Source organism: Scyliorhinus torazame, chromosome 18 (assembly GCF_047496885.1).
Source record: "Scyliorhinus torazame isolate Kashiwa2021f chromosome 18, sScyTor2.1, whole genome shotgun sequence".
Classification (NCBI taxonomy): domain Eukaryota; kingdom Metazoa; phylum Chordata; class Chondrichthyes; order Carcharhiniformes; family Scyliorhinidae; genus Scyliorhinus; species Scyliorhinus torazame.
Window position 1 is genome coordinate 76,080,886 of NC_092724.1, and position 22,373 is coordinate 76,103,258.

Sequence of the window (22,373 nt, forward strand, 5' to 3'; positions counted from 1 at the left end):
GTGGTACAGTATTGATCAGCATTGTTTAAGGGGTAATTGTAAGCTATTTTTTTGTGTGATGCCAAAGATATTTTTAATACTGTGTTTAGTCATAAAGTTTGTTTTAATATACCATATCCGTATTTTACAAGAAATCACTCCTGGAGCGTGGTAGCCTTTCCTCACAGTCTTACAAAATTAAAATAAAATATTGAGGTTTCTGTCCAGTATCCTAGCCACTGTTGGGGTCTGATCCGGGATTGTAAAAGGAACATTGAACCATATAGAGTTTATATCAATAAATATTAATCAGAACAGAGTGTATTTCACCTCTTATTAATCAGTTTAGAGTGCATGTCAGTAAATATTAATCAATACAGTGTATTTCAGTAATTATTAATCAGTACTGAATTTATATCAGTAAATATTAATCAGCAGAGAGCATATATAAGTAATATCAGTAAATATGAATCAACATCAAGCTTATATCAGTAAATATTAATCAGCAGAGAGCATATATCAGTCAATATTTTCTGGTGTTACCAGACTTCTAAACAATCCTCTTATGGACTGACCTCATTAATACTACACCCCTGTATGCTTCACTCGATGTCGGTGTTATGTAGTTACATTGTGTAGCTTGTGTTGCCCTATTATGTATTTTCTTTTATTTCCTTTTCTTTTCATGTATTTAATGATCTGTTGAGCTGTTCGCAGAAAAATACTTTTCACTGTATCTTGGTACACGTGACAATAAACAAAATCCAAATCCAAATATTAATCAGTATTGAGTTTATATCAGTAAATATTAATTGGTACAAAGTGATTCCAGTAAACATTAATTGGTACAGTGTATATCAGTAAATATTAATCAGTACAATGTATATGAGTAAGTATTTTTTAAATTGTTTTTATTGGAGTTTTGACATTTCATATTATGCATTAAACAACAAAACAAAATCAAAACATGTGCTTGCAAGAATTTACAGCATCTGTAGTTTTAGCTATCTTACATAGGATGTACATTCTTGATACGTGGAGCTTGCTACGGTCAGGAGGTAATTGCGCAAGATATAGACAAAGGTAATTGACAAAGAAAATGCCGCTGAGCGCTTGCTGGGCCAGGCTGTTGTTTGAATTTTGAGAAATTGTTTCAATGTGTTTTTGTGAAATTATTTCAACAAATTTTAATAACAATTTTTTGCCTTGTTTGCAAATGTTTATTCAACATGTTCTTGTGAATTTTTTTCAAAGCTCTGCTCTTCTGTTCCCCCCCACTTTACTGGTTGATGGTTACAAGCAGGTCTTGGAACACGTTGGTGAACAGCCTCCATGTTTTGTGCAAGCCTTCCTCCGTTCCTCTAATGGCGTATTTTATTTTCTATAGCTTGAGAAATTCCGCCATGTCGGACAGCCAGTCTGCAGCCTTGGGTGGTGCTGCCGATCGTCAGCCGAGCAGAAGTCTCCACTGGCTGATCAGGAAGGCAAAGGAGGCTATCAGCCCCTCTCCCCATGAAAGGTTCTGGCTATCCTGAAGATCGCCACCAGTGGGCAAGGCCCCACCCTCACCCCCACAGCCCTGGACATGGTCTCAAAGAAGGAAGTCCAGGACCCAATGAGTCTGGGGCAAGACCAGAATATGTGGGTGAGGTTGGCTGGACCTCCCCGGCACCGTTCACATTTGTCCTCCCCCTCCGGGAAGAATTCACTTATTCAAATTCTGGTTAGGTGCGTCCAGTGCACCAGCTTTAGTTGTGTTCGGCTCAGCTGTCCGCACGTGCAGGTGAAGTTTGCCGTGTGCAATGTTTCGGTCCAGAGTTCTTCCCATATCTCCCTGCCACGTTCTTCCTCCATTTCTCCCTTGTCTCGTTCAGGAATGAGTGTGTCTCTTTGAATAATCATCCATACATATCTGCACAGTTCCTGTCTCCTCGCTCTCTCGCATCAGTAGCTTGTCCACTAGTAAGTGTGTTGGTATCTGGGGGAATGTCGTTGTTTCCTTGCGGAGGACGTTTTTGACTTGGTTATATCTTAGTTCATTCCCTTTTGGGAGCTTGAACTTATCCGTTAGCTCCCTTAGGGTTGCTACTGTGCCTTCTATGTACATGTCTCTAACCGTCAGAGTCCCTTCGTCCTGTCTTCACTTTTCGAAGGAGGTGTCCATTGTCGCAGGGGTGGACTTATGATTTTTGAAGATGGGGGTCATGATGGACATTTCAGTCATAGAATCATAGACTTTACAGTGCAGAAGGAGGCCATTCGACCCATCGAGTCTGCACCGGCCCTGGGAAAGATCACAAAGCCCACGTCTCCACACTATCGCTGTAACCCAGCAACCCCACCTGACCTTTGGACACGAAGGGGCAATTTAGCATGGCCAATCCAGCTAACCTACACATCTTTGGACTGTGGGAGGAAACCGGAGCACCCGGAGGAAACCCACGCAGACACAGGAAGAAAGTGCAAATTCCACACAGACAGTGACCCAAGGCCCGGATTGAACCCGGGTCCCTGGAGCTGTGAGGCAGCCGTGCTAACCACTGTGCCACCGTGTCACTGAAGTGATGTCGCATTTGGTTCCATGTTCAAAGTGTGGCTGCTACCACTGGACTGGGCTTTTTGAGTATTTGGGCCGGGGCCGGTGGGGTGGGGGAGAGCGGCAGCGGAGAGAGAGAACAGGGGGGGCAGCGGGCATCCATAAGAATCCAGAGCTGGTGTTGTTTGTTCACACGCTCACCATGGGAGTGCTGTACAATAGTTTCACCCATGAGGTGAACCCTGGCCCAAACCCAAACAGTTGCAGCACCTCTAAGACCCTGTCGAAGGCCTTTTCTGCGTCCAGGGAGGTGATCACCTCCAGTGTTCCCTCCCTAGATGGGTTCATGATCACATTCAGCAGGTGCCTGATGTTCGTTGTTGATTGTCAGCCTTTGACAAAGCCGGTCTGACCTTCCGCGACTACCTCTGGCACGCAACTCTTCAGCCTCTTTGCCAGGGCTTTCGCCAGGATCTTGGCGTCAGTATTAATGAGTGAGATGGGTCTGTATAACCTGCAATCCACTGTGTCTTTGTCCTTTTTGGGGATCAGTAATATTGAGGCCTGAGCCAGTGTTGGTGGCAGGGTTCCCCTTGACAGTGAGTCGACGAGCATATCCCCCAGGTGCGGGGCCAGTGCTGGCATGAATTATTTGTAGAAGTCCATCGGAAATCCATCTGGTCCCGGAGTCTGCATGGAGTTCATGCTGTCCACGACTTCCCTCCGTTCTAATGGTGCTTTCAGGCCCCGACTCCTGTGCTCTCTACGACAGGCATGTCCAGTTCATCGAGGAACTGCTTCATCTTTGAGTTCCCCCTCTGGGGACTCGGATGTGTACAATTCTCAGTAGATGGTCACTAAGGCGTCGCAACTTGTTTGCCGTTGCTCCTTCACCCGAACTATTTCCCTCATGTCTGCCTGCTTTCTCAGCTGGTGAGCCACCATGCAGCTGGCCTTGTCTCCATGTTGATAAAAGATCCCCCGTGTCTGGCGGAGCTGGTGCACTGCTTTCCCAGTGGAGAGCACGTCAAAGTATATTTGTAGCTTTTTTTTCCCGCGAGTAGATTCACGGTCAGAGCCGTGGAGTTCCTCCGATCTAACTTCTGTATGGAATCGATTAGCTTTGCCTAACTACCCCTCTCCCTTCTTTCTTTGAGTGCCCTGTACTCAATAATAATCTCCCCCCATATCACTGCCTTCAGTGCCTCCCAGAATGTGTCGGGTGAGACCTCCCCATGCTGGTTGTAGGTTACGTACCCGTCGGTGGCTTGTGATATCCGCTCACAGAACGCCTTGCGGCAAGGAGGACAGTGTCCCGATTCCATGGGGGCCCGGCCTGTCTCCAACCTCACATCCACGTAATGTGGAGCGTGGTCAGAGATTACTAATGCGGAGTACTCAGCTCCTACTATCCCTGGATGCACCGAGTTACCCACTATGAAGAACTCATTCCTAGTGTGGACCCTGTGGAGCTGGATCCTGCCCGTTGTGTTCTTCTCCCTCCCCCTTATATGAGTAAATATTAATCAGTATAGAGTTTATATCAGCAAATATTAATCAGTACAGAGTTTATAATCAGTAAACATTAATCAGTACAGAGTTTATATCAGCAAATATTAATCGGTACAGAGTTTACAATCAATAAATATTCATCAGTACAGAGTTTGTAATCAATAAATATTAATTTGTACCATGTGTATCAATAAACATTAATAAGTATAGTGTATATCATGAATATTAATTGGTACAGTGCATATGAGTAAATATTAATCAGTAGTGTGACAGAAAATTTTATTTTTAATATTTTTGGGGTCTATTGTGTTATTCTGTGAAGCCTGTCTATGTGGCGAAATAATTCAATATGCTAGGGAATGATTGTCTGGTAGAGGTACAGACCATGAAAGGCATATTGGCGTTAAAGACATGCATTTGAAATTGGAACGGCCAAGTACATGTTCTCTGAGCAAACAAGCAGTGGGTAGACATTTGCGTTAGGAGATACTGGCTTTGGATTTACAGCTGTTAAATTTGAAAGGGGAGTAACCTTGGAAAAGGTCGTTATTCAGTAAGGAAAGGTTATTACATTTTATTTGACATGAAAGAAGGTGCGATAGAGTGAACACAGAAGATTTAATATTTTGGGCAAGTTAAGTTCAAAGAAATGCTACGGACAATGGAATCGAAGATGAAAGAGGAAAATAATATTTCAGCGGAGATGTTGGGTGTTCGATTTGTGAGATTTCCTGGGGTAAAACCCGGTGTTGGGAGAAGAGCTGTAAAGGTGCAAGATTTGAAGTAGCCCTTCCAGCCAAGTCAGAAAAGTGTCCGTTTTCCAGAGTGCAGGACTTTGATTTTGAAGTTTCTTGAATTCCCATAGTAGAATGGGAGAGAGGTTGAGAAGTCCAGTGATGCACCTTTCCTACAGCAAGATTTGCCTTGTGATATTATTGGAATTTTGTAGGTGAACATTGATAAGAGAGTGTTGCCTAGATAGTGTTTACCTGTGTGTCTAGTCAAGTGAGGTTCTATTAGAGTCGTAGAGTCATGGAGGTTTACAGCATGAAAACAGGCCCTTCGGCCCAACTTGTCCATGTAGCCCAGTTTTTGCCACTAAGCTAATCCCAATTGCCTGCATTTGGCCCATAACCCTCTATACCCATCTTTCCCATGTAACTGACTCAGTAAGCTATTTTTTCTTTCTTTTTTTTCATGGGAGACTAAGTCGAGGTGATCGCAGCTAGGGCAGTGGAATGTTCCTCCTGCAGAATGTTCGAGGTAAGGGAGGCCACCGGTGTCCTTGCTGACTTCACCTGCGGGAAGTGCAGCCATCTCCAGCTCCTCACAGACCGTGTTAGGGAACTGGAGCTGGATGAACTGAGGATCATTTGGGATAGAAGCTACAGGGACATAGTTACACCTGAGCACAAAGGTAGCTGGGTAACAGTTAGAGGTGGGAAGAGGAGTAAGCAGTCAGTGCAGGGATCCCCTGTGGTTGTTCCTCTCAACAATAAGTATACCGCTTTGGATACTGTTGGGGGGGGGTTACCTAGCAGGGGTAGGCTGCAGTACGAGGTCTGGCTCTGGGGCTCAGAAGGGAAGGGGGGAGATTAGTAGAGCACTCATTATAGGAGATTCAATAGTTAGAGGTACAGACAGGCGGTTCTGTGGGCACGGGTGAAACTCTCGGATGGTTTGTTGCCTCCCGGGTGCCAGGGTCTATGACGTCTCTGATCGTGTCTTCAGGATCCTTAAGGGGGAGGGGGAGCAGCCAGAAGTCGTGGTGCGCATTGGCACCAACGACGTAGGTAGGAAAAGGGGTGTGGATGTAATAAACGAGTTGAGGGAGTTAGGCTGGAAGTTAAAAGCCAGGACAGACAGAGTTGTCATCTCTGGTTTGTTGCCGGTGCCACGTGATAGCGGGGCTAGGAATAGGGAGAGAGTGCAGTTGAACACGTGGCTGCAGGAATGGTGTAGGAGGGAGGGCATCAGGTATTTGGATAATTGGAGCGCATTCTGGGGAAGGTGGGACCTGTACAAGCAGGACGGATTGCATCTGAACCAGAGGGGCACCAATATCCTGGGAGGGAGGTTTTCTAGTACTCTTCGGGAGAGTTTAAACTAATTTGGCAGGGGAATGGAAATCGGATTTCTAGTCCAGCAGCTAAGGTAGCCGATGTTCAGGACGTCAAAGCGTGTAGTGAGGCAGTGGGGGAAGGTAACACTGACAAAGGAGAGTACTTGCAGGCACGGAGATGGGTTGAAGTGTGTATACTTCAACGCAAGAAGCATCAGGAATAAGGTGGGTGAACTTAAGGCATGGATCGGCACTTGGGACTACGATGTTGTGGCCATCACGGAAACTTGGATAGAAGAGGGGCAGAAATGCTTGTTGGAGGTTCCTGGTTATAGACGTTACAATAGGATTCGGGAGGGTGGTAAAAGAGGTGGGGGGGGGGTGGCATGATTAATTAGAGATAGTATAACAGCTGCAGAAAGGCAGTTCGAGGAGGATCTGCCTACTGAGGTAGTATGGGTTGAAGTCAGAAATAGGAAAGGAGCAGTCACCTTGTTGGGAGTTTTCTATAGGCCCCCCAATCGCAGCAGAGATGTGGAGGAACAGATTGGGAAACAGATTTTGGAAAGGTGCAGAAGTCACAGGGTAGTAGTCATGGGTGACTTCAACTTCCCAAATATTGAGTGGAAACTCTTTAGATCAAATAGTTTGGATGGGGTGGTGTTTGTCCAGGAAGCTTTTCTCACACAGTATGTAGATTGTCCGACCAGAGGGGAGGCCATGTTGGATTTGATACTTGGTAATGAACCAGAGCAAGTGATAGATTTGTTAGTGGGGGAGCATTTTGGAGATAGTGACCACAATTCTGTCACTTCCACTTTAGTAATGGAGAGGGATAGGTGCGTGCAACAGGTCAAGGTTTACAATTGGGGGAAGGGTAACTACGATCCTGTCGGACAAGAACTGAAGTGCTTAAGTTGGGAACGTAGGCTGTCAGGGAAGGAGACCATTGAAATGTGGAACCTGTTCAAGGAACAGATACTACATGTCCTTGATATGTATGTCCCTGTCGGGCAGAGAAGAGATGGTCGAGTGAGGGAACCATGGTTGACAAGAGAATGTCTTGTTAAGAGGAAGAAGGATACCTATGTGAGGCTGAGGAAAGACAGTTCAGACAGGGCGCTGGAGGGATATAAGATAGCCAGGAGGGAACTGAAGGAAGAGATTAGAAGAACTAAGAGAGGGCATGAAAAGTCTTTGGCGGGTAGGATCAAGGAAAACCCCAAGGCCTTTTACACATATGTGAGAAATATGAGAATGACTAGAGCGAGGATAGGTCCGATCAAGGACAGTAGCGGGAGATTATGTATTGAGTCTGAAGAGATAGGAGAGGTCTTGAACAAGTACTTTTCTTCTGTATTTATGAATGAGAGGGGCCATATCGTTGGAGAGGACAGTGTGAAACAGACTGGTAAGCTCGAGGAGATACTTGTTAGGAAGGAAGATGTGTTGGCCATTTTGAAAAACGTCGAGTATAGACAAGTCCCCCCGGGCCTGGCGGGATATATCCAAGGATTCTGTGGGAAGCAAGAGATGAAATTGCAGAGCCATTGGCAATGATCTTTTCATCTTCACTGTCAACAGGGGTGGTACCAGGGGATTGGCGAGTGGCGAATGTCGTGCCCCTGTTCAAAAAAGGGAATAGGGATAACCCTGGGAATTACAGGCCAGTTAGTCTTATTTCGGTGGTAGGCAAAGTAATGGAAAGGGTACTGAGGGATAGGATTTCTGAGCATCTGGAAAGACACTGCTTGATTAGGGATAGTCAGCACGGATTTGTGAGGGGTAGGTCTTGCCTCACACGTCTTATTGAATTCTTTGAGGAGGTGACCAAGCACGTGGATGAAGGTAAAGCAGTGGATGTAGTGTTCATGGATTTTAGTAAGGCATTTGATAAGGTTCTCCATGGTAGGTTTACGCAGAAAATAAAGGGGCATGGGATAGTGGGAAATTTGGCCAAAACTGGCGAACCGATAGAAGTCAGAGTGGTGGTGGATGGCAAATATTCAGCCTTGAGCCCAGTTACCCATGGCGTACCGCAGGGATCAGTTCTGGGTCCTCTGCTGTTTGTGATTTTCATTAATGACTTGGATGAGGGAGTTGGAAAGAGTGGGTCAGTAAATTTGCAGACGATATGAAGATTGGTGTCATTGTGGATAGTGAGGAGGGCTGTTGTCGGCTGCAAAGAGACATAGATAGGATGCAGAGCTGGGCTGAGAAGTGGCAGATGGAGTTTAACCCTGAAAAGTGTGAGGTTGTCCATTTTGGAAGGACAACTATGAATGCAGAATACAGGGTTAACGGTAGGGTTCTTGGCAATGTGGAGGAGCAGAGAGATATTGGGGTCTATATTCATAGATCTTTGAAAATTGCCACTCAAGTGGATAGAGCTGTGAAGAAGGCCTATGGTGTGCTAGCGTTCATTAGCAGAGGGATTGAATTTAAGAGCCGTGAGGTGATGATGCAGCTGTACAAAACCTTGGTAAGGCCACATTTGGATTACTGTGTGCAGTTCTGGTCGCCTCATTTTAGGAAGGACGTGGAAGCTTTGGAAAATGTGCAAAGGAGATTTACCAGGATGTTGCCTGGAATGGAGAGTAGGTCTTACGAGGAAAGGTTGAAGGTCCTAGGCCTTTTCTCATTAGAACGGAGAAGGATGAGGGGCGACTTGACAGAGGTTTATAAGATGATCAGGGGAATAGATAGAGTAGACAGTCAGAGACCTTTTCCCCGGGTAGAACAAACCATTACAAGGGGACATAAATTTAAGGTGAATGGTGGAAGATATAGGGGGGATGTCAGAGGTAGGTTCTTTACCCAGAGAGTAGTGGGGGCATGGAATGCACTGCCTGTGGAAGTAGTTGAGCTGGAAACATTAGGGACCTTCAAGCGACTAATGGATAGGTACATGGATAACAGTAGAATGATGGGGTGTAGATTAATTTGTTCTTAATCTAGGACAAAAGTTTGGCACAACATCGTGGGCCGAAGTGCCTGTTCTGTGCTGTATTTTCTATGTTCTATGTAACTGTCTAAATGCTTTTTAAAAGACAAGATTGTACCCACCGCTCCGACTCTGGCAGCTTCTTCCAGACACTGACCACCCTCTGTGTGAAAAAAATTGCTCCTCTGGACCCTTTTGTATCTCTCCCCCCTCACCTTAAACCTATGCCCTCTAGCTTTAGACTCCCCTTTGTTAAATGTTTTGATTTAATGATTAAAATCCCAAAAGTGTTACTGCAATCTGTGGCTTCTGAATTCTGTCAATTTATTTCCTTTTTGTGAAATTTGTTTAAGATGGTTGTGATACAAGGGCCAAGTTTCCCTTTGGGATTTAGTTTGCGCAGCAATTAACATCTGCTGGATGATCACAATAGGATCAAATTTCAGTAAATAATCAGTATATTATACATATCAGTAAATATTAAACAAGAGGAAATATCTTTCAGGAAATATTAATCGGGTAGTTCAGACACCTGAAAGGTTTAATATGATAAGGTGGAGGTGTTGAAGAGGCTGTTTGTACTTAAAGCTCATAAGATCTGGGTGAGGTACATCCAAAAATACTGAAAAAGTAAGAGTGAATGTGGTGGAGGCACTGTTCATAATTTTTCAATCTTCCTTAGACTCGGTAGTGCCAGAACACTGGAGATTGTCAAATGCTGCACCCTTGTTCAAAAAAGGGTGCCAGACCTGTGCAAATTAGATTTCAATGTACAATTCATCACGTGATTTTTTAATGTATGTACTTGCATTTATGTATCGTCATCTGCAGTGGTACTCGGTATCACACCGAGGGCAGCACGGTAGCATTGTGGATAGCAGGGTCCCAGGCTCGATTCCGGCTTGGGTTACTGTCTGTGCGGAATCTGCACGTCCTCCCCGTGTGCGCGTGGGTTTCCTCCGGTTTCCTCCCGCAGTCCAAAGATGTGCAGGTTAGGTGGATTGGCCACGATAAATTGCCCATAGTGTCCAAAATTGCCCTTAGTGTTGGGTGGGGTTACTGGGTTATGGGGATAGGGTGGAGGTGTTGACCTTGCGTAGGGTGCTCTTTCCAAGAGCCGGTGCGGACTCGATGGGCCGAATGGCCTCCTTCTGCACTGTAAATTCTATGATTCTATGATTGCAACTGATCACTATACAATGGTTCGTAAGTCTGTTTATGGAAAGTTATCTATTTCTTCAGGCATATTTGTGAAATACATAACCTGTGGGCCAAGCTTATGTTAGTCCCTTCTATGCAATGCAGGGGTTTGGAGCCTGAATGGAGCTGTCTCCTTGGCGTTGGTAGATTGCACGGTTGGATTAATTGTCTAACTAGTCCTTCTATGCAATGTTCAGTTCAGGGTGTCCTGAAAATGCTTTCCCCAAGCTCTTGAAGGTGTTGGAGGTTTTGTTGTCGACATCAAGATTGTTGGTTTTCCTGTTGTCTCAGTTGGATTTTTGGGATGTACTAGGGTCGTTGTTGCCGAGCTTCTGGTTGTTGCCGAGCTTCTGGTTGTTATCAGTGCTTTCTGCAATTTATGTGGACCTGACTGCTGACCTTGGCTTTGAACAGAATCCATAAGTGAAGGCGAATGAGACTAGAATCAGGAACATTACAACAAACGTGGCAATGACCACAAGACCCCCCAGGGCCCACTTGTCGCTCAACAACCAACTCCTGGCCTCCTGTGCCATACCTGAATCCATGGATGACAATTGCTCCATCGACATGCTGCAGGATAGAGAGAATGAGAAAAATACTGAAACCTCAGGTTGTGGAAGACAGATCTGGTTCTGAGCCTGTGGATGTGAAGCTGGCAGTGTGGAGGTAACATGTGGTGATGGGCTAATCTTCGATTAGAATGTATCTTGTTATGTCTGCACTGTGCTTCATGCACTGCTGTCTGTGAGGGCAGGACACAAGGGTGGAGGTGAAATTTTCCACCAATGTTTTGATGTCTGCTAATTTCAATGCAACAACCATGTCGTTGTGGCTGTGTGGGGGCCACTGCGTGACCGTGTGGGGGCCACTGCGTGACCGTGTGGGGGCCACTGCGTGACCGTGTGGGGGCCACTGCGTGACCGTGTGGGGGCCACTGCGTGACCGTGTGGGGGCCACTGCGTGACCGTGTGGGGGCCACTGCGTGACCGTGTGGGGGCCACTGCGTGACCGTGTGGGGGCCACTGCGTGACCGTGTGCGGGATCTCTGCATAACGATGCCGGGGGACGCTGCGTGACCGGGCCGGCCTATTTTGGGCACCTGTTATTCCTGTGTCATGTGTCAATACAAGGAGAGATTATGCGTGTATAACTCCTTTGAATCAAGGTCAGCAGACAAAAGGAGGCGAATCAATGAGCTGCAGTTTGACGTTGTTTCTCTGTAACACGTTGCACTACCCCCAACCGCGCCCCCCCCAGCGCCGAAGTGGGTGCTCATCTTTAATATTGGAAACCTACTTGTTCAGAAACCTCCTCATCCTGTTTCATAATTTGTTTCAATGCTAACTGAAAGTCAAAGTGACCTTTAGTCTGCACTCCCTGGGAAAGTACTGGGCAGACGTTTGTCTGTTCCTGTGTATAAACCTTGACAACACTGTGAGCAATAACTTTCTACAGAATAGCCTGTCCTTACCTGAAGCTGTTGTGTCAGAGTGAAATGGCTGTTTCTCCTCAGCGGGTTACCCCTCTTCCAATAATTTGTCGAATCTTTAGACTGTGCTTTCATCTGAGCAGCTGTTGGTTTGTTTGGGGATAAATATTAACCAGCTGACGCTACAGCAGAAAAATGCAATACTGCTCAGCCACGCCCACCTCTGGCCAGTTCCTTTTGTAATTTTCTTTTATCATTAGGTGATGCAAACATGGGTGGAGATGACTAACATTGGCACAACCTTGAACTCTAATGTCAGCTATGGTTCCATTGGTGGCATTTTTGCCAAAGCCCCATCTGCCTCCTCGAGTGAATATAAAAAATCCCATAGCATGGTTTCAAAGAAGAGCAGCGGAGTTCTCCCCAGTGTTCTGGCCAATATTGCTGTTCAACCAACACATTACTGTGTGTGGGAGCTCGCTTTGTGTAAGTTAGCTGCTGCATTTCCTCCATTACAACGGTGACTACACTTTAACAAAAAGTACTTAATTGACTGTAAAATGCTTTTATCATCCAGTGTTATGTTGAGAAAAGTCATTGTTTTTTTCTGAGCACAAGGGTCTTTGATGAAATTTTACCTGATCTTCTTTGGGAAAGAATTCGATACTTCTTGACGTGTAGTCACTCATAGGGAAACATAACAGCAGATGTGTACACAGCAAGGTCTCTCAAATACTAATCAGATATTGACCAGATAATCTGTTTTGTGAGGGATAGATATTGGCCGGGGAGAACGCTCTTACTCCTCTTCAAATTGTGCCATGGATCATTTCCATTCACTTGAGAGAACAGAAGGTGCCTCGATTTAGTGTCTCGTCAAGTCCAGCGCTCCCCGTCTCCTGCACTGGAGTGTCAGCCAAGGTTATATGCTCAGGTTTCTGGAGCAGCACTTGAATCCACTACTTTCTGAGTTGGAGGCTGGCGTGCGATCCACCAAACCAAGGCTGATGTGTTTAAAACTCTCATGAGGTGACAAGGTCCATAGTTCAAACACCAGTAAGGCTGAAAAAAGTAGGAGAGAAGACACAGGTAAATTGACTTCTGGTTGTGTGATGATACCAGGCTGGCTTTAAAAAAGCTTTTTGATGGTGGGGGATAGCCAATTCCACAGCTTTGAGGTCTTCAATTGGGGAGAGGATGAGTGAAGGGATGGTAGGGAATGAGTTCAAGTGGTAAGATGGTGCCATGAGTTTTAATTTTAATTGGATTTCCAGTTGACCAGCCTAAGTTTCCCATAGCTGAATACATGTTCCAGCATCCCTTCATTAGTCAGCGGTTGTATTAAAACTGGTGAAAGACATAGCTTCAGGCCACATAACTGTATGAGTGGATTTCACAGGCAGGGGAAACTTGTGTGTAGCTTTCTGAAGGACCTTTTTTTTCATGATGTCAGTTTGTCATTCAACCTGTGTCGGTTGGCAGTTTGCAAACATTTTACCCACAACACCTGTCTCATCCTCTCATCATATTTGATATGGTTAGAATCCAATTCGTGAGACAGAGCTCTGAGATTGAATATACACCATGCCTTAGTAGCACTCAGAAGAGATCTGTTTAGCTAGTTTCCTTACTATTCGGCTCTGATTCCTGGTGTCTCAATCAACCTGGTCCCAAATTGAGAGTTAGAGGAAAAAGATTTTTCCCCACTGTCTGGAATTGAGACTCCTGATAGCTGCCGTATACACTTTCCAAGCTTGTCCAGGTTAGAGTTCACCATTCAGTAAATCATGATCTTTATTCGTGTCACAAGTAGGCCTGTTCGGGTACACGGAGGAAGAATTCAGAATGTCCAATTCCAACTAACAAGCACGTCTTTGGGACTTAGAACAAAGAACAAACAAAGAACAAAGAAAAGTACAGCACAGGAACAGGCCCTTCGGCCCTCCAAGCCCGTGCCGACCATGCTGCACGACTAAACTACAATCTTCTACACTGGCTGGGTCCGTATCCCTCTATTCCCATCCTATTCCTGTATTTGTCAAGATGCCCCTTAAATGTCACTATCGTCCCTGCTTCCACCACAGTACAGGCCCTTCAGCCCACGATGTTGCACCGAAACAAAAGCCATCTAACCTACACTATGCCATTATCATCCATATGTTTATCCAATAAACTTTTAAATGCCATCCATGTTGGCCAGTTCACTACTGTTGCAGGTAGGGCATTCCACGGCCTCACTACTCTTTACATCTACTCTAAACCTTGCCCCTCGCACCTTAAACCTATGCCACCTAGTAATTAACCCCTCTACCCTGGGGAAAAGCCTCTGACTATTCACTCTGTCTATGCCCCTCATAATTTTGTAGACCTCTATCAGGTCGCCCCTCAACCTCCTTCGTTCCAGTGAGAACAAACCGAGTTTATTCAACCGCTCCTCATAGCTAATGCCCTCCATACCAGGCAAGATCCTGGTAAATCTCTTCTGCACCCTCTCTAAAGCCTCCACATCCTTCTGGTAGTGTGGCGACCAGAATTGAACACTATACTCCAAGTGTGGCCTAACTAAGGTTCTATACAGCTGCAACATGACTTGCCAATTCTTATACTCAATGCCCCGGCCAATGAAGGCAAGCATACCGTATGCCTTCTTGACTACCTTCTCCACCTGTGTTGTCCCTTTCAATGACCTGTGGACCTGCACACCTAGATCTCTCTGACTTTCAATACTCTTGAGGGTTCTACCATTCACTGTATGTTCCCTACCTGCATTATACCTTCCAAAATGCATTACCTCACATTTGTCCGGATTAAACTCCATCTGCCATCTCTCCGGCCAAGTCTCCAAACGATCTAAATCCTGCTGTATCCTCTGACAGTCCTCATCGCTATCTACAATTCCACCAACCTTTGTGTCATCTGCAAACTTACTAATCAGACCAGTTACATTTTCCTCCAAATCATTTATATATACTACGAACAGCAAAGGTGGGAAGAAACCGGAGCACCCGGATGTAACCCATGCAGACACGGGGAGAACATGCAGACTCCGCACAGACAGTGACCCAAGCCAAGAATTGAAGACGGGTCATTGGCGCTGTGAAGCAACAGTGCTGACCACTGTGCTATCATGCCGTCTTCTAATCCACCTGATGTTTTACCAAGGGTATGATTTCTCTATTTCCTCTTAAGGAGGGGTGTGGCTGAGTTGCTCTTGCAGGGACATACAGAGCCTCCATTTAATGTCTTGTCTGAAAGCCAGCACCTCTGACATTGCAGCTCTCATTTCATACTGTGGTGGAGTGTCAGCCTTGAAGGCTGAAGTCCTGAATTGTAAGAGATTAGGAACTGTCAAGGAGCAGCAAGATTTGGGTCCTGATGTACACAAATCTCAGAGACAGTGGAAAGTTGCAAAAATATTCCAAATGGCTGATGCAGCATTGTCATTTGTACCGAGTCTTGATTAGCAGTCAGCTTTCGGCACTGCACCTCAGGAAGGATATACAAGGGGATGAATTGGGGCCTTGGCATTTAAATTATGAGGACAGCTCACATAAATTTAGCTTGTCTTCCCTTAAGTTTAGAAGCATATAGGGTGATCTAATCAAGATCTTGAAATGTTACAATGATTTGATAGGCTAACAGAGAGAAATTTTCCCTGGTAGGGGAGTCCAAAATAGGAGGGCATAACGAACAGTGACAGGGAAAGAAATGAAAAGAAATCAACAGCACCCAGAGTAGGTACCACATCCTTCTCCCTGTCTATGGATGGATTTCCTCTACTGAGGAATGCACACCTCGACATGCTAAATCACATTTTTACTCCTGTAACCTTTCAATATTTTCATTAACAAAGGGTGCCAGATTTATGCCCTATGATGTATTTATGCCCTATGAAAGAACTATGGTTAGCAATTCTTTCCCAGGTTATACATTCTTGTATAACAGATTGAGATGATCATCTTCCCTGGGTTGGTGACCTTGGCTTCTGAAACTTCAAGTTGATGAGCTTCAATGGTGGAGTTACCTATTCTGCTTGGATCCTCTGCTAAATTCACCTTGTGCACTAATAATTGGGTCGAAGGATCACAGCCATAATCTCTGCTTTCTTTGATCCCAGACAACTTGTACGATAAAGTAGCATACTTATCTCTTTCTGTGACAAACTGGTATGTCATACAGTCTGACCCTTAAATTCTCTTGCTCTTTGTCCTGGATATACTTGGTCCCCATTCACATCTGGTAAAGGGTACGACAGAAGATAAAGAGAATCTAAAAGAACCTTAGATTTTTCTAACTAAGCAAATATAACCTTAAGAGAATCCACCAGAGCTAAATAAAATCCATTCAGAGATGTTCTAAGCACCCTCTTATTAAATTTAAAGATAAACCCTTTCCATTTAATTGTATGAAATTCTTTATCAAGTATGATAGAAGACCCCTATGTTAATAAGGAATGTTTACCAAATAACACTTTTACTCCGTAGCTTCACAATCTTTCCTTTAACAAAGGACACAGTGAGGTACATTTTGTGAGGGCCACGAAGAATCCAGCACGAGTTTGTAGAATAGAAAGAAATAACTTTATTTACAATTTCATATATACACACAACAGCAGCACTCCTTTGCTGCTCACTCCTCTCTAGCTGGTCCCATACTGGCCAGCTCTATTTATGCAGGGACTCTGTTAATGATTTCTCTGCCCTCCTCATTGGGGAAGCTCATACTCCCTAAGGATTGTGCGATTGCCATTAGTCCCCAGCCAGTGGTAAGCAGGCAGGTTATAAAAGTACATAAGTACATAAGAACTAGGAGCAGGAGTAGGCCATCTGGCCCCTCGAGCCTGCTCTGCCATTCAATGAGATCATGGCTGATCTTTTGTGGACTCAGCTCCACTTTCCCACCCGAACACCATAACCCTTTATTACTTTATTCTTCAAAAGACTACCTTTATCTTGAAATCATTTCATGAAGGAGCCTCAACTGTTTCACTGGGCAGGGAATTCCATAGATTCACAACCCTTTGGGTGAAGAAGTTCCTCCTAAGCTCAGTTCTAAATATACTTCCCCTTATTTTGAGGCTATGCCCCCTAGTTCTGCTTTCACCCGCCAGTGGAAACAACCTGCCCGCATCTATCCTATCTATTCCCTTCATAATTTTATGTTTCTATAAGATCCCCCCTCATCCTTCTAAATTCCAACGAGTACAGTCCCAGTCTACTCAACCTCTCCTCGTAATCCAACCCCCTCAACTCTGGGATTAACCGTGAATCTCCTCTGCAACCCTCCAGCGCCACTATGTCCTTTATCAGGTAAGGAGACCAAAACTGAACACAGTACTCCAGGTGTGACCTCACGAACACCTTATACAGTTGCAGCATAACCTCCCTAGTATTAAAGTCCATCCCTCTAGCAATGAAGGTCAGAACTCCATTCGCCTTAATCACCTGTTGTATCTGTAAACCATCTTTTTGTGACTCATGCACTGGGTCACCCAGGTCCCTTTGTTTTAATATTTTATCATTTAAATAATAATCCCTTTTGCTGTTATTCCTACCAAAATGGATAACCTCCCATTTGTCAACATTGTATTCCATCTGCCAGATCCTAGCCATTCACTTAAACTATCCAAATCCCTCTGCAGACTTCCAGTATCGTCTGCACTTTTTGCTTTTCCACTCATCTTAATGTCGTCTGCGAACTTGGACACATTGCACTTGGTCCCCGTCCCCAACTCCAAATCATCTATGACGTATTTATGGTCCTATAACGAGTTATACTGAACACAGTCCTTAATACTGGCCTCTCTTTATTATTGATAAGGAATATTTTTAAAAATAAGTTATCTTGCTTGTAATTAATTTTGATTTCCAGCATTCAGTTTTAACTATCGAATCCTTTAAGTTGAAGCTCCATTTTGAGACAAAATATCAGACAAACGCCATTTTCCTTCCAGGAATTCAGACTTCACATTTCAGATGTTGAACTTGAAATGCCATGTTGTTTTACAGATGTAAAGCAGGCCTAAGAGTTCCAGCACTGGATGATTGGGGTCTTACTGATCTCTGAAAGCTAATGTACCTCTTTCACATCTGATGTTTACGCTGAGATTTTCTCCAATCTCCCCCTCATGCTCAATTGGTTCTGATTGTAGGGGACATGTCCTGATTCCTAGAATTAACTACCTGCCAGTCAGATCACCCTGGTCTGTGGCTCCAGTCCTTTGTGGGTATTCAACAGTTTGTCTTTGGTTGATATTTCGTAGTGACTCTGTCCAGTGCCCTTGCAATTCACCTTTTCCTTTAAATTCCGTGCCGCTTATATGGTTGGGGTATTTGCTGTTTATTTTAACTTTGTGGTAAAGCGCCTTGTTCTGGGGAATCGGTGTCTGCTTTGTGTAATGCTCTTTTTGGCAGGGATGATGGGAGTGAGATGTGTTGAAGCTGCACCCGATAGTTCTGTTTAGAATTTCTATGTTGACTGTGGCATAAACTCTGTTTCATAAATAAGACATGCTTGATAAATTGTAAAATAGTGTCTCTTATTTCCTGAGAGGGTCGCTGTGGCAATTAAACAGCCTGTCACCTTTCTACCTGTCATTAAGAGATAGCAGGATTTAAACAGTGACACTGGTGCTGTGGGACCTCTGCACTTTCATGGACAATATTTGTGATTTCGTACTGTCTGTGATCAGTGTGTTTCATATGTGATGTGTGTGTTTTTTCTTAACCTCGGGCCAATGCCCCAATTTAAATAATTACAGCAGCAACCTTTTTTGTGACCTTTAAAATAAAAATTATTTATTGTCCCGCACTTGCCCCTGAGGTTTAAACACGACTCACTCACTTGCCTCACATACTATCCCTCACAGAGACTATTGCTAACTTTTGCTTGGTTCACTTGGCTCTGTTTTATAACCTTTGCTCTCGGGTCGCCAGGTATCTTTATGATACCGCCACGAGGTTCAAGTTTGAGTAATGACCAATAACTCAATACACCGATTAGTAAGATTTAAATCAAAGCACATTTATTATACACAGTAATCGCTACTCATGCACAAATTCTACGTCTAAGCTACTTCTACGACTAACAGGCCTGTACTTAGCTTCGGACTGGCCCACCAGGTCAGGGGAACAAATGGCCTTTCGTTTGGGTTCTGAGTCTGCGGGATTCGAAGTTGGTACGGATTGATAGCTAGGAGCGCCTATCTCGCAGCGAACGTTGACTTAAGACTTACGATCTCTCGGCGGCCGCTGGACCGGTCACAGTCAATGTTGGTTTGTGTTGCCGGGTGACCCGGTCAAGAAGAAGAGGGGCGATTTGAACTTGGGGGCTTAACTTTATAGTCCCCAGGGGCTTCCCGCCTTTCAGGGCGGACCCTGTACCTGGTTCTAGGTGATTGGATTTCGTTCCAATGGCTTGGTTCGATTTCTCCAATACTGGAGCGGTTCCTTGATCGATAGGCGGTCTTGAGGTGTCCGTTAACCTCTTTTGTGTTGGCTGCTGCTGGCGCCGGGGAGTCTGGCTTAGTTTTGTTTGTCCCAAATGTTGCTATTGTTCCTGGGGATTGCTCATTAGTATGTAGATGGCTGCTACATTATTATGCTGATGGTCGCTGGTATCGATGCTGTCTGGGCTTTTGCAGAGTTAAATACACAGCAAACCTGCACCTGCTGGTTTCTGCCTGTGTTGGCTGAATTTCCCTTCAGCCTTTGCCGTTTGCCATTTTAAATCGGGACTTGGCCAACTCAGGTGGCTACAAGACTTTAGAGACAGACGAAGAAAAATCAATACTAGTACAATTACAATACTAGTATAATTGTCTTGGTCTCCCTTTAATGGCAGAATTGTGTCTGAGATGAGTTGATGGTTTTAGTTGAAATGAAGGTTAGAATCATAGAATACCTACAGTGCAGAAGGAGACGATTCGGTCCATCAAGTTTGCACTGACCCTCTGAAAGAGCATTCTACCTCTGCCCACTCCCCTGCCCTATCCCCGTAACCCCACCTAACATTTGGAAACTAAGGGGCAAGTTGGCATGGCTAAATGCTTTGTGTAACGCTCTTTTTGGCAGGGATGATGGAAGTGAGATATGTTAAAGCTGCACCCGATAGCTCTGTTTAGAATATTTGGACTGTGGGAACCCACGCAGACACAGGGAGAATGTACCGATTCCGCACAGACAGTGACCCACGTCGGGAATCGAGCCTGAGACCCTGGCGCTGTGAAGCAACAGTGATAACCATTGTGCTACCTGCCGCCCAGTACATAATATCCAGAGCAGCTTCTTACTGTTTTAAAAGCAGGCCACAAACATGGCTGCCTCACCATGTGATCTATTACAAATCCAAAGTTATTTTCCAAATAAGGTGTGTGGCTAGGTTAATTATACATCCTGTGTGATCACTCACACGTTGAGAGTGAAACAGCTCGTGTATTTGTGTTTTTAAAATAAATTTAGAGTGTACAATTAAGGGGCACTTTAGCCTGACCAATCCACCTACTCTGCATATCTTTGGGTTGTGGGGTTGAAACCCACGCAAACACAGGGAAAATGTGCAAACTCCACACGGACAGTGACTCTGGGCCAGGATCGAACCTGGGACCTAGGCGCCATGAGGCAGCAATGCTAACTACTGCGCTAAGGAACGCCAGACAGTTGTAAGTAATGTAATCCAGCAGGGGGAATTCATTTACTTAATTGTATTAAAATGATTCAATACCATTTTTCATTTTAAAACAAAATCCTACACTGGTTTATATATTTGTATACATATGTATTGAAGGTTATATATAGTTGTAACAATTGAGTTGTAACGTTATTTACGGAAGCCCACAGCAGTGTAGTTATCGTATAGGGGTTATTGGGTTACTGGGACGGTGGAAGTGAGGGCTTAAGTGGGTCGGTGCAGACTCGATGGGCTGAATGCCCTCCCTCTGCATGTATGTTCTATGATATGGCGGTGATTCAGGATTGTATTGCAGGTTGGTAGGTTGAGGATGTGTTGGGGTTCTAATGCAGCCTCCCAAGAGGGAGCCACATCACTAGGTTACTTTTGGGTTACTTTTCAGACTGGTGGCTGTGCTACACTTATTCTGACTGGTGGATGTCCCACATTGGGGTTGGGTGGGGGAGCTCCCATACATAGCACAGATAGTGAAGTGAAGCATGTGGTACTAAATGTGACCTTGCTATTGTCTCTTCCAAGAGTTTTTGAGTTTTGAGTGTTTATATCAAAGCTTTTTAATTCAGGCCTATGTAATTCACTTGCGATGGAGGTATAAGATTAGTCATTGTTTATCATAAATAAGATCTCTGATGAAGAAGCACTCAAAACATTGTCACCATTCTTTTATCATTACAGATTCTGTTTGACGTGTTGTGTATTTGTTTTTCAAATTCCAGCTCTTGCTGTTTTTTTCCCTTTTTATTTAACTGTTAGAATAGCTGAATTAATTGATTTAATTTTCAAGCAACTGTGAAAAAGAAAAAACCTCAAGCGCACAACAGCGCACCTCACTATCATACTGTAATGTCGGTTATGGGGAAAAATTGAAGCTGTTTTTGGAGTGCTGACATCCTCGGCAGCTACTGCAGCTCTCTGTTACACAGGCTACACACACATAGCAAAGACTCGCTAAAACTAACTGTGGTTTAGTGATCGGCCAGGTTATTGGTTTTACAGGTGCTGGTAGGCTTGCAGCTGGCTGTGCAGGACTTTCCACTTCAGAGGAAGAGCACTATTTTTACAACTCTATCTCCTCTCTCTTTCTCATTAAAAAAGCTTGTGGGCGTGTTTTCTTTCAGACACTTTGAAGTGACTAACTGTTCAAGATTATGGTGGAAATTAACAATATTTTTGAAATTCTGGGTGAGGCTAGGCTTAAAAAAGACAAAATTAGGAAAAAAAGAAGAGTCTGGGTAGAGCCTGTACATCAAAAGGGTAAGGGACCAATGGAATAACTAATCAGGGAAGGATCCTCTGAGCATCCTTACAGGACAGAAGGAGGCCATTGAGCCCATCAGGTCTGCACTGCCCTCTGAAATAGTACCCTGCCCAGCACAAATCCCCCACCTTATCCCCGTAACCCCACCTAGAGGCAATTTAGCAAAGCCAATCCACGAACCTGCACATCTTTGGACTGTGTGAGGGAACCAGAGCACCTGGGGGAAATTGCAGAATGTGCAAACCCCAAACAGTCCGTCATCCGAGGTTGGAATTGATACCGGGTCTCTGGTGCTGTTAAGCAGTGCCCACTGTGCCGCCCCATGTCACAATCTAACTGGGTTCAAAGGCAGTTAATAGGATGTGGTTCTCAGGGATCCAGAAATATGTAGATTGTGGAATAAAGAAAACTATTTCTAGAATTAGTGAAGCAATTTGTCCTTAATTCATGTTAGACATCAACAGTATCAAGTGTCTTGGTTTCTTCTGATGTTCCAGTGATAAAGGATCGATGTGGCACCTAGATCCAGGCTCCAGGAACTGGACTGTTGAGTTACAATTCATCTCTCTTTAGAGGAGAGCAAAATCAAACATGTCTCCCACCAGTGATCGCAATGATCACAATCCTTTGCTTATGTGTAGATTCCAGGTGAAGACAGGATTTGACTTGGGCAGTGACCCTCCCCAACTCCCTCTCAAATAGACTGTTTACCAACTTTCACTTTTGACAGCATGAATGTGGTTTTGACATTTAGCCTGCAAG

At 44.6% G+C, this 22,373-nt stretch overlaps 1 protein-coding gene and 1 long non-coding RNA gene across 10 annotated transcripts in view; one reads left to right on the forward strand and one right to left on the reverse strand.

Annotated features, from left to right (window-relative positions):
• Window positions 1–22,373, forward strand: part of recql5 (RecQ helicase-like 5) — a 270,455-nt gene that overhangs the window by 77,701 nt on the left and 170,381 nt on the right. The gene's annotated exons all lie outside the window — the stretch shown is intronic.
• Window positions 4,053–11,841, reverse strand: LOC140395317 (uncharacterized). The gene is made up of 2 exons (XR_011936153.1): window positions 11,708–11,841; window positions 4,053–10,806 (listed from the first exon to the last, which is right to left on the reverse strand). It is a non-coding gene; the product is annotated as an uncharacterized lncRNA (long non-coding RNA).